Genomic DNA, 12,156 nt, shown 5'->3' with positions numbered 1-12,156 from the left:
ACTCTTGCTTACTCCCAAGGAGCTTATGGAGGGGGTTAAAATTGGGGGTATACCCAAGGCACACGGCCACAACCACTTGCAGCCAGAAACCCGCTTTCAAGCCTATGGGGCTTGAATATCTGCGAATTTCCATTTTTGCACACGAGTCTGGAATGGATCCCCCACGAAAACGGAGGGCTGACTCCAAATACATTTAGGCTGTGTGTTCGATACTGTCATTTTAAGGTTTTATTTTAATTTTGTTAGTTGCTCATACCACAACAATTGCCATTCCATGCAGTGATATATGGGAATTATGATTTATAGCAATGGAAAGAGTAATAGCATTTACATTTCTAAACCACTTCATAGTAAACCCACACTTCAGCCCCATACAACAACTGAGGCATTAGCTTACTCTTGTAGAGCTCAAGGCATGGCAACACAAACCTACCACCAGAATGTGTTGCCTATTGAAAAATAGCATTAGCTTTTGTATTAGCTACAGCAGCTTTCAAGAGTGTAGACCAGCATCCAGAGTCCTTAAATGTTACCAATAGCTATTTATAATGACTAACTTCCTCCAGTTGTTGGTGATTGAAGCTGCCATTGATATTAATGCCTTCTCCTTCCAAACACCATGATTTTAGCTTTTGAAGAATTAACCCCTAGAAATTCTTTTTCGTAATATTCTCCTAGAGTCCTCAAAAGCCTATGCAAGTCCGCCTGTGCAAAAGAAAGAAGGATGGCATCATTGACATATAATAAAATGGGGATATCTTTATCCTTCAAACAAGGCGAGAAAAACATTGCATCTAATAGAGAAGAGATTATACCGTTCATACAGAAATCAAATAAAAGAACTGCTTTTAGACAGCCCTGGCAAACACCTGTATTGACAGGGATGGTTTCTGAGAAACTGCCATTTGAAACTGTAAGCTGCCTTTGGTGCTTGTCAGAGACTTAGTAGATAAAAGAAAAGAAAGAAATATTGCACCTTACATTCCATTTTTAGGCAAGTCAGTCAAGCCTCTACTGTCCTTCTAGGTTCACAGATTCTCCAGTTAAATGGATTATCTGGAATTGTTTGGGATTTGGGATGGAAATTACTTTGATCACTCTGATAGACCACCTACACCAGAAACATGATAGGATTGTTTCTACCTACTTCCATGGGGGCTTCTGCCTCAGCTTGGCTGAAGAGGCAGAGTCTGCCAGGGCCAGGATCAGGCTGGGAGGAAGGAAGGGGGGAAGGAGGGAGGGAGGGAGAACAGAAGGAAGTAGGAAAAGAAGGAGGGGGAGGGATTTTGACCCTGAAGGCGGTGCGGGTGCACGTATGCCATCATTGGGACAATATGGGCTTTCCATCCACGGATACTAATATCGGCAGCCAGGCCGTTAAATGGATCTGTAATTGGTTGACCGGCTGAACCCAAAGGGTGCTCAACAATGGCTCTTTTTCAGCTTGGACAGAAGTGACCAGTGGGGTCCCACAGGGCTCTGTCCTGGGCCAAGTGCTATTCAACATCTTTATCAATGACCTGGATGATAGAATTGGGAGCATACTTATCAAATTTGCAGATGACACCAAATTAGGAGGAATAGCTAATACTCCAGACGACAGGATCAACATTCAAAATGATCTGAATAGACTAGAAAGCTGGTCCAAAGCTAACAAAATGAAATTCAACACAAAGAAATGTAAGGTACTGCACTTAGGGCAGAAAAATGAAATGCACAGATATAGGATGGGAGACACGTGGCTGAATAAAAGTACATGTGAACGGGATCTGGGAGTCCAAGTAGACCATAAGTTGAACATGAGTCAACAGTGCGATGCGGCAGCTAAAAAGGCCAATGCAATTTTAGGCTGCATCAATAAAAGTATAGTGTCCAGATCAAGAGAAGTAATCGTGCCATTGTATTCTGCTCTGGTCAGGCCCCACCTGGAATATTGTGTCCAGTTCTGGGCTCCACAATTCAAAAAGGACATTGAGAAACTGGAGCCATGTGTCCAAAGGAGGGCGACGAAAATGGTGAAAGGTCTGGAAACCTTGCCCTATGAGGAACGACTCAGGAGCTGGGGATGTTTAGCCTGGAGAAGAGAAGGTTAAAAGGTGATATGATAGCCCTGTTTAAATATGTGAAAGGATGTCATATTGAGGAGGGAGCAAGCTTGTTTTCTGCTGCTCCAGAGAACAGGAACTGGAACAATGGATGCAAGCTCCAGGAAAAGAGATTCCACCTCGACATTAGGAAGAACTTCCTGACAGTAAGGGCTGTTCGACAGTGGAACACACTCCTTCCTCGGAGAGTAGTGGAGTCTCCTTCCTTGGAGGTCTTTCAGCAGAGGCTGGATGGCCATGTATTGGGGATGCTTTGATTGGATTTCCTGCATGCCAGGGGGTTGGACTGGATGGCCCTTGCGGTCTCTTCCAACTCTATGATTCTATGATTCCAAATCAGTTCAGTTTTTTAATTAGAGGAATTCAACACTGATGCAAGACATGCACACACAACAACAAGTAAGATACAAAAGGTGGTAGTGGATAGTGACTTGTGGGTGGCAGAGGAGAATACTATACCAGTTCCAGAAGTCAAGTTCTGATTGGGAGAAGGCTGTGAACATTGGCTACAAAAGTGAGTTCTGACAACAATACTTAGGAGTCAAGCAAAACTCTGGAAGAGTGCCTGCCTGATCCTAAACTAGACTGAATCAAAAATGTCCAAACAGGCATATTGATAAGGTAAAATGTGTCCTGTAGCAGTTTCTCAGGAGTTTGAGTGGATATTCCAGAAGGAAGAATGGCCAGAGATGGGTGGTAATGACAGCCATACAAAGAGGTGCCATCTCCAGAAGGAAATGCCCTTTGATTTCCAGCCTCCTGGCGATTGCTCAATGCATCACCGACTATCACACTCCAATGTGAAGGGATTATGCAGATTTCTGTCTCAATAGTCCAATTTTGCCTACATGCACCAGGGCTTCCAAACTGAGCCTTCTTGATCTCCTGATTCGGGCAGGCTGCTTCTTTGCAATGGGCGCCTTTTCTGGCTACATGATAAAACATTCCTAATAATAGTAATCTAATACAAAAGGGCAACTACGGGTGAAGGAGGGCTGGTCCTTGGGGTAACATAATATTTTGTTTTCTTTGTTTTCTTGTCCATTGCTCCAGATAGTATTAGCAACAAAAAGGGACTTGACACCTATGTGGAAGAAGAGGCTCACCACCTGATCCTGATGCACTTCCCATCTTTAAACCTTTTCTCCTTGCTCACTTACTTCACTATCAGGCTTGCATGACAGAAACCAGCTTAAAACAAGATGTGTCATGAGTTGAGGTGGGAGAGGAGAAAATTGGAGTATGCTCCCCCATGTAGTACTCTGAGTGCAATACACACACACACACACACACACATCTGGTTTGATTGTTAGAGACCAACAAGATTATTACATGGGGCTTTGAAATCATGAGTACAGCCAGGCAAAAAAGTGGCTTTCATGATACTTATCACACAATGATGCCTCTGACCCATAGCTGTTGTTTTCCTGATACACAGTGAGGGCATCTCTTTTAATTGACAAGGATAACTGTCAATGATCTTCCAATCACACTAGTCTCTGGGTACAAAATGAGATGCCCTCACTGCCAGGGCAGTTGTGATACTGGCAGTCATGCGGGTTCGATGTCTCCTCCACTCCCTCTGCCCCCCCGTCCCACTATAAGCATCAGCTTATGCAGAATGGGGAAAGATACAGAGAAGGCTGAAAGGAATTCAGGTTATAGGAATGAATAGTCAACCTAAGCATTTTTTTCAAGTAGTCTTTATGAAGTCACACTTTCCGGAAGCCAATGGTAAACCTCCTCTGAACAAATGTTGCCAAGAAAACCACACTATATGGCTGCCAAAAGTTGGAAATGACTTCAAGGCAGACAACATGAACAGTATATGCTCCTTTGTGATGTATTTGGGCACTAGCGATTGATATACTTCTTGTGAAAAAAATTGAGTGCTTACATGAATATCGGTGTTCCAAAATACAGATCAGTGGCATCAATGGCTCTTTAGGCTGAACCTACGGTGCGTTACAGACCGTCGGATTGCGGCGGTCTGCTGCCGCCGCAGCTTGCAGCATCTGGGAGCCACAGTGGCCAAACCGCAGGGCTCCCGGACGCTCCAAGGAAGGAGCGCAGAAATCGCGCTCCTTCATGGGCCCCAGAAGTGATGCCACAAAGCGCAAGGCGCACTTTCGCGGCGTCACTTCCGCCGCGACACGTCTGGATGCTATGCGTCCAAGACGTCAAAATGGCGGCGGCCGTGTGGGAGCTGGGGATGTTTAGTCTGGAAAAGAGACAGTTAAGAGGTGATAAGATATTTTCTGCTGCTCCAGAGACAAGGACCCAGAGCAATGGGTGCAAGCTCCAGGGAAAGAGATTCCAGCTCAACATTAGGAGGAACCTCCTAACAGTAAGGGCTTTCCAGGTTTAGATTTTGGTCCCGTCTTCAAGATAAATAGACAAAAATACTTCTGCTCTCAGGAATTTTGGAGAATAAGCACAAATTAGTTTTGGGTTTAGAGATGTGTCCCACTTCCAAAAATATTTCATTACGTATCCGCAAATATTCCAAAATGGAAAACGCTTTTGGTCCCAGGAATTTGGAGAAAAAAAGAGACTCGTTATACGAAACATCAATGAATTTTCTGTTTAGATTTTCCCATCTTCAATACAATCTCATTCTGTATATATTCCCAAATTCCAAAATCTGAAACCCACCTCCTGCCCTGCAGGAATACATAGGATCCTAGACTTGGAAGGGACTATTAAGGGCCATATTGAGATGTAAGGCGGTCCAATGACAAGAGTTAGGAAGAGGCAAGGCAGTGCCAAGGCTTTCAAAACACTCTGCTGCCTTGTTTATTTCCTCCAATGGACCAGCACCTCCGCCTGCCCTTCAAGGCAGGGTAACACGGCCCAGAGAAGCACATGGCAACCATGGCCACTTGGCTAGATGCATTTGTTTGCCTTTGAAAGCATTCCGTATCCGCTCTGGAATCTGGACTCCAGTCTAGAATGCAGCTGAGGCCAGTGCAGCCATTGGCTATTGGTCAGTGCATTGGATACTGGTCACTGGGTTGGACACTGTTCAGTCCGTTGGATACTGGTCAGTGCGTTGGATACTGGCCAGTGCTCTTCTGGACCTTGGTCGGACCAGACCTGTTCTTGGAGGGCACTTGGCTTGGGTCTACCCAAGTTCTCAGCGCCACGATGCCAAGCGTGTGGACGTTCCTCAAAGAGCATGGAGGGGTAAGCAGAGAGGGAGGCCTGAGGTGACCATTGAGGCCATGGCTCTGGCCAGCCATCCTTTCTCTGACTCTCATTCATCTCTTCCCTCTGCAGAGGGCCAAGAAAACTGTGATCAAATGGTTTTCTTGCTCCATACGACCAATGGATGAGGAGGAGGATGCCTGGTCTCTTCCTCTTCCAAGGTAAGTCCCCATGTCCTTCCGTCCTTCCTTCCTCCCTCCCTCCCTCCCTCTGTCTCTACTTCTTACTACCTCCAACCCTTCTTTCTGTCTCCTTCCTTCCTTCCTTCCTTCCTTCCTTCCTTCCTTCCTTCCTTCCCTCCTTCCTTCCTTCTGTCTCTACTTCCTGCTGCCTCCCTCCCTCCTTCCCTTTGTTTTTCCTTTTGGTTTGGGCAATGAGGGCTTGTATCGCTGATGTTCTCTGGGGAACTTTCTGTACAGGGCTCTGGGAAATGAGGACTTTTGGGCATCTCTTGGAGTTGTTGTTTGCTAGGGAGAGGTAGATAGATCTGCTGGTGTTTTCATGGCCTCATTCCCACTACCTTTTGAACCCGATGGCAAGAAAAGAGTTCAAATGACCCTGGTTCCCACTTAATCCGAATCGTTGGAGCCATTCTGAGAGGGGGGCATGCTCCAGATGCATTTAACCCACGTCTTATTGACGCAAGTGTCGTGAACCACAAGCGGATCAGAATCGATTCAAATTACCCCTTCGGCCGGCTGGAACTGAATCATGTTGAATCAATTCATTTGTGAATGGGAACCACAAGCGGTTTATTTTGTTGCCAGAAAATGCGATTGGGGCAAATGTAGTGTAAACCACAATCCGATGTCGAATGGATCCAACGATCCGGGTCACACACCGATTTCTCTGTATGTGGGAATGAGGCCCATATCTCACTTTGGGAAGTGGGAAAAGGCTGAGTGGGGCTTTTAGGTTTAGGTTTCATTTTTCCTCACCTCTCTCCTGCGCTCTAATGTCTTTTTCGGTATTTATGCTACGGCTTTACGGAAGCGATCAGAGATCCACCTGAGGATGCCACTCTTGGGGCCCCACTAGTGGGCTTTCTAGAGCGCCTTCTGGCCGCATCGCTGGACAGGAAAGATGGTCAGTGGTGCTAGGGATGCTCTGAGGTTGTCACATTGAATGGCCTTTTTTTGTCCCCATTCCAGACGTACGGAGCCGCAAGGAACCTGCGTCAAGAAGGATGACATTGCCTGTCCTGCTCTTGCCGTGGAGGTCCAGCCCTCTTTCTCGGTAAGGAAAGAGTCTTTCAGACCCACAGAGGGGCCTCATCTTTTGCCCACTAGTGTCCTGAGTCAGGACCATGGCCTGTGGTCAGGCATTGAAGGGCCCTGAGCCCTCCCCTCGAGGGTGGCCAGGTGTCCTCCTTTTCCAGGACATGTCCTATGTTTCAACCTCCTGACCAGGAGGAATAACAAAATGTCCTCCATTACCAGCATGGCTAAGAATCATGTATTTACATTGTGTGTGATGACTTCAGTTTTGTAACGTCCTACATTTTCCCATGAATGTACTGCGTTTCTTCTTTGCCTTTGAAAGGATTCCTTGGAAATGGAGGAGGTGCCCACGGAGGCCAAAAATGAGGAGGGCGAGAGGGATCAGAGGTACTCCTTTTCTTGCCGTTTCCAAAGGGCATGTGGGCTCAAGAGGGGCCATGGAGGGGCCATGGATGGGCTTCTGTTCGGACCTTTGTACAGTGGAGCCTTGCCTTATGCGGAGATCCGTTCTGAACCCCGCCACGTAAGGCAAATTCTGCCTACGCTTGAGCCCCCTTCAATGGATTGCCGGGTGGCTTCCGTGTCAACAGGAAGCTGCATATGGTGCGCCCGCGTATGGAGTTGGCGCACTGTATTGTCTCTCCTCCTAGCTTCCAGAAAGAACCCCCTTGGCTTCAGATAGGTAATTTGTTCTCACCTGGGAGGGATGGGTGCTGTAATGCCTCACCCGGGAGAAATGGCTGGGTGCTTCTGGAAGGAGTACTCTCTTCATCAGTCCATGGGCTTCCATAAGGATGCCCTTGTGGTCCCTCAGTGGGATGTCTGGAGCATCATTCTGCCTCTGAGAGATGCTCTGAAGGTGCCACAAATCATGAACTTTTTCTGCCTCCATTTTAGACAACCGGAGCCTATGGAGGACTGCGCTGAGGAGGAGGAGTACCGGGATACGATTGGCCCCTTGCCGGTAAGGAAAGAATCTGGCTGACCTTCAGAGGGGGTCCTCTTCTTATTTAGTTATTCATTTTTAAAAGATACACACTCACACACGCACACAGTGGGGCCTTCTTATCCGCTGGGGTTTGGTTCCAGCATGTCCCATTCACTGTGATGGCAGAGCAAAATGGTGTCCCTTATATAAAATGGCAAGTCAAGGTTTGCTATTTGGAAGTTGTACTTTTTAGGAATATTTTCAAGCCGTGTATCCTTGTAGAAAAAACCCGTGGATAAGGAGGGCGCACTGTGTGTATTTATATATCTTTTGCCCTTATGGACCCAAGACCAAGAGTGTCTTCAGAAGGGACCGTGATCTGTGGCCAGGCAGGGAAGCATCCTGACCTCCTCCTTTTCCAGGACGTTTCCATCTCCTGACCAGGAGGAATCCCAAAACGTCTTCCAGTTATGAGCATAACGAAGAGGCAAATTGAGCAGGGTGGCCATGACACCTTCCAGGACACGTCCTACGTTTCAGACGTGGGGAGACTTAGAAGGTGGCACTTACCTAATTTCCCCCCTCTCTTCCCCCCCAGAGAAAGAAGTCTCTGACTCCTTTTTGTGAGTGGTTCCGGCATCTGGACCCTAGAGTGAGCAAGTTAGTTGTAGACGTTGCGGCCAAGCGTCATTTACAATTCATCCTGGCTCACTATTTAGAGTCACCCGAAAGGTAGGTGGACTGCCTCTTAATCTCCCACGCATCCCTGGGACCCTGGGCCTATATTCCCTCTCTGGGGCTGGAAGTCCAGTAAGGATGCGACTTCCCTCTCCTTCCCTGTTTCTCTTGACAGCATCTGTGATAAGCTCCTGCTTCAAGTCCTCAATTCTCGGTATTGCGACCAGGAGCATGCACTGCTATTCCTCATGGCCGAGATGAAGGAGTCCTCCTGGTTGAGGAAGGTAGGGACATCATCCATAAGGGGTCTTTCCTGCTGACCCTCATATGGCTGCTCCACGCGGAGCAAATTCAAGGGCTGCACCTTGTCTTTGAGAATTGGGGAGGAGGGCAGGGTGACCCTCGATCTCTTTCCTTATTGTTTGCAAGTGTTGTCCTCTTGTTGAGACCAGAGTCTCCTTCTCATCCCAGTTGAGGGCGATGAAAGCAATTGGGCTAATCTCAGATGTCATCGCGTTTGAGGAGACGCTGGAGCCATGGGTACCCTTCGTCGCAAACACCTTGCTTTTGGCCACGTGTGAAGCCAATTTCCGTGCCAAGAACCGCAAGGAGTTCAAGGAGTGAGTTGTGTTACAAGTAGAGGCTTGGGGGAAAAGGGTCCGTGGGGGTTTCTAGTCCGCTGGATGGGGCCAGATGTAGGAATGCAGATCTCTCTACTGAACAAACAGGGTTTTCTGTTGACTTAGTTAGGTGATCTTCGCTCTCTCTTCTCTGCAGGGAATTAAGCCACAGCATCAATGCCCTGCTGCCCAGGTACATGCCCGACATCGAGGCCTTGCTTGACGTCATCCGTCGAGGTGAGTCTTGGTTTTCTTGTCTGTCTCTCTCTGGGGGGAAAGGCCTTTCTCCCTTCCCCAACCCCTGAGCCGCAGCAATCCCTCTCTCCCAAAAGAAAGTGAGAATGGGATTATTTGCAGCCTTGCTGGGGAAAAAATAGAGAGGGAAAGTCAAAAACATCTCTGCTTTCTCTCTTCTTTTTCAGGAATACGATGCCAGCGCTCACGCAGGAAAAAACAAGGGCTGTATCAGCGTTAACGCCTGGCCCTCCGCCTTTCTGGTGCTGGACAGCTGAGGAGGAGGAGGAGGCCTAGAAATGGCAGAGACAAGATTGGGGCAGACACCCGTCCACCAGCCCCACATGCTTGCCTGGGTCTTCTCCTCTTCCCTGCCCATTCCACCCCTTGGCACCAGGGACTGGCATGGGGACGGAAAGAGGAGAGCCAACAGGAGGAGAAGAGGCACAGGAGCCCCTGCTGCCTAGGGAAGGGGATGCCTGCTTTTGGGGCCTCATTGGTAAACAAGATGGGGCTGGAAGGGAGGCATTCCAAAATCCGTGGATGCTCAAGTCCCACACGGCCGCACCGTTATTAGGGACAATGGGACAAAAGTACCTCATCTCCCGTCCTCCTTCCCTTCCTCCTTCTCTCTGTTCTTCCTTTCTTCCCTCCTTTTGTACCCTCTCCCTATCTCCTTCCCTCCCTCAACACTCCTTCCTTCCTTCCTTCCTTCCTTCCTTCCTTCCTTGCTTCCTTCCATCTTTCCTTTCTCTCTCCTTCCTCCCTCCCTCCTTCCTTCCCTCCCTTCTTCCTTTCTTCCCTCCCTCCTTCCTTCCCTCTTACCTTCTCCTTCTTCTCTCCCTCCCTCATTCCCTGCTTACCTAATTCCTTGGGGGCTTCTGCCCCAGCTTGGCTGAAGAGGCAGAGTCTGCCAGGGCCAGGAGGAGGCTGGGGGGAAGGAAGGGGGTAATTTTCCTCCAGGGCGCATTGGCCTGAGATCCTGGAGGTTTTTCGCCTTCCCCTGGGCACTGAGCAGGAGTCACTTTGGGCGGTTAGATGGCATACTGAGTTCAGTAAATCATATCATTTAAAGAAGGCAATACAAATAATATATAAATTGGAAGAAGGAGTATCGGAGGGCACTTGTGTTTGGCTCTCACTCATGGCATGCCCAGACTAGTGCTGACTGCCACTTTTGGAGTCGGGAAGGAATTTTCCTCCAGGGCGAATTGGCCTGAGATCCTGGAGGTTTTTCGCCTTCTCCTGGGCACTGAGCAGGAGTCACTTTGGGCGGTTAGAAGGCATACTGAGTTCAGTAAATAATATCATTTAAAGAAGGCAATACAAATAATATATAAATTGGAAGAAGGAGTATCGGAGGGCACTTGTGTTTGGCTCTTGCTCATGGCATGCCCAGGCTAGTGCTGACTGCCACTTTTGGAGTCGGGAAGGAATTTTCCTCCAGGGCAGATTGGCCTGAGATCCTGGAGGTTTTTCGCCTTCCCCTGGGCACTGAGCAGGAGTCACTTTGGGAGGTTAATTGGCACATTCAAATCCATTTAAAAAATCATGGTGAAGATAATAAAAATACTAAATCCAACAGAAAGAGAAATAAGAGCTAATACAAGGAAAATAAATTTATTGATTTAAAACTATTTCTTGTTTCCTTTGCCTTTTTCACTAATCTGTTAAGCACAGTGCTATTACCCGCTGTTGCATGGATTCTAGGACAACATGGCTTGCTGTGCCAGCTAGCTAGGTATATGGGCTTATATATTAGAAATCTGGATTGAGTCAGCCTTGTAGTTAAAGCAGTATAATCACTAGGGGAATGTGGGGGAATAGAGCTGCTCCAGGGGACGCCCGAAGTGGGGCTGACACCACTGTAGCTATAAGCTGTGACACTTGCCTGTGTCCCTGTAAAGGTCTGAAGAGATGGGGTGAGTGGAGATAGGCTTTGTGGCCAGGGCTGGGGGTGGGGAAGGAGAGACCCCAGGGTTGTATTAATTTCATTTAGTTTTTTCTTCTTTTAAAATTTTTTTAAAAACATCTCTTCCTATTAAATTTTGACTTTTACCACATGGAGGTATTTACACGTACAGTTGCCCCTCCGTTTTTGCATACTTCAGATCTGTAACTCTTGCTTACTCCCAAGGAGCTTATGGAGGGGGTTAAAATTGGGGGTATACCCAAGGCACACGGCCACAACCACTTGCAGCCAGAAACCCGCTTTCAAGCCTATGGGGCTTGAATATCTGCGAATTTCCATTTTTGCACACGAGTCTGGAATGGATCCCCCACGAAAACGGAGGGCTGACTCCAAATACATTTAGGCTGTGTGTTCGATACTGTCATTTTAAGGTTTTATTTTAATTTTGTTAGTTGCTCATACCACAACAATTGCCATTCCATGCAGTGATATATGGGAATTATGATTTATAGCAATGGAAAGAGTAATAGCATTTACATTTCTAAACCACTTCATAGTAAACCCACACTTCAGCCCCATACAACAACTGAGGCATTAGCTTACTCTTGTAGAGCTCAAGGCATGGCAACACAAACCTACCACCAGAATGTGTTGCCTATTGAAAAATAGCATTAGCTTTTGTATTAGCTACAGCAGCTTTCAAGAGTGTAGACCAGCATCCAGAGTCCTTAAATGTTACCAATAGCTATTTATAATGACTAACTTCCTCCAGTTGTTGGTGATTGAAGCTGCCATTGATATTAATGCCTTCTCCTTCCAAACACCATGATTTTAGCTTTTGAAGAATTAACCCCTAGAAATTCTTTTTCGTAATATTCTCCTAGAGTCCTCAAAAGCCTATGCAAGTCCGCCTGTGCAAAAGAAAGAAGGATGGCATCATTGACATATAATAAAATGGGGATATCTTTATCCTTCAAACAAGGCGAGAAAAACATTGCATCTAATAGAGAAGAGATTATACCGTTCATACAGAAATCAAATAAAAGAACTGCTTTTAGACAGCCCTGGCAAACACCTGTATTGACAGGGATGGTTTCTGAGAAACTGCCATTTGAAACTGTAAGCTGCCTTTGGTGCTTGTCAGAGACTTAGTAGATAAAAGAAAAGAAAGAAATATTGCACCTTACATTCCATTTTTAGGCAAGTCAGTCAAGCCTCTACTGTCCTTCTAGGTTCACAGATTCTCCAGTTA

The sequence above is a fragment of the Sceloporus occidentalis genome, unplaced genomic scaffold, assembly GCF_023333645.1.
Source record: "Sceloporus occidentalis isolate IW3139 unplaced genomic scaffold, rSceOcc1.0.p SCAF_1, whole genome shotgun sequence".
NCBI classification, from domain to species: domain Eukaryota; kingdom Metazoa; phylum Chordata; class Lepidosauria; order Squamata; family Phrynosomatidae; genus Sceloporus; species Sceloporus occidentalis.
Note: the sequence above shows the minus strand (reverse complement) of the source record.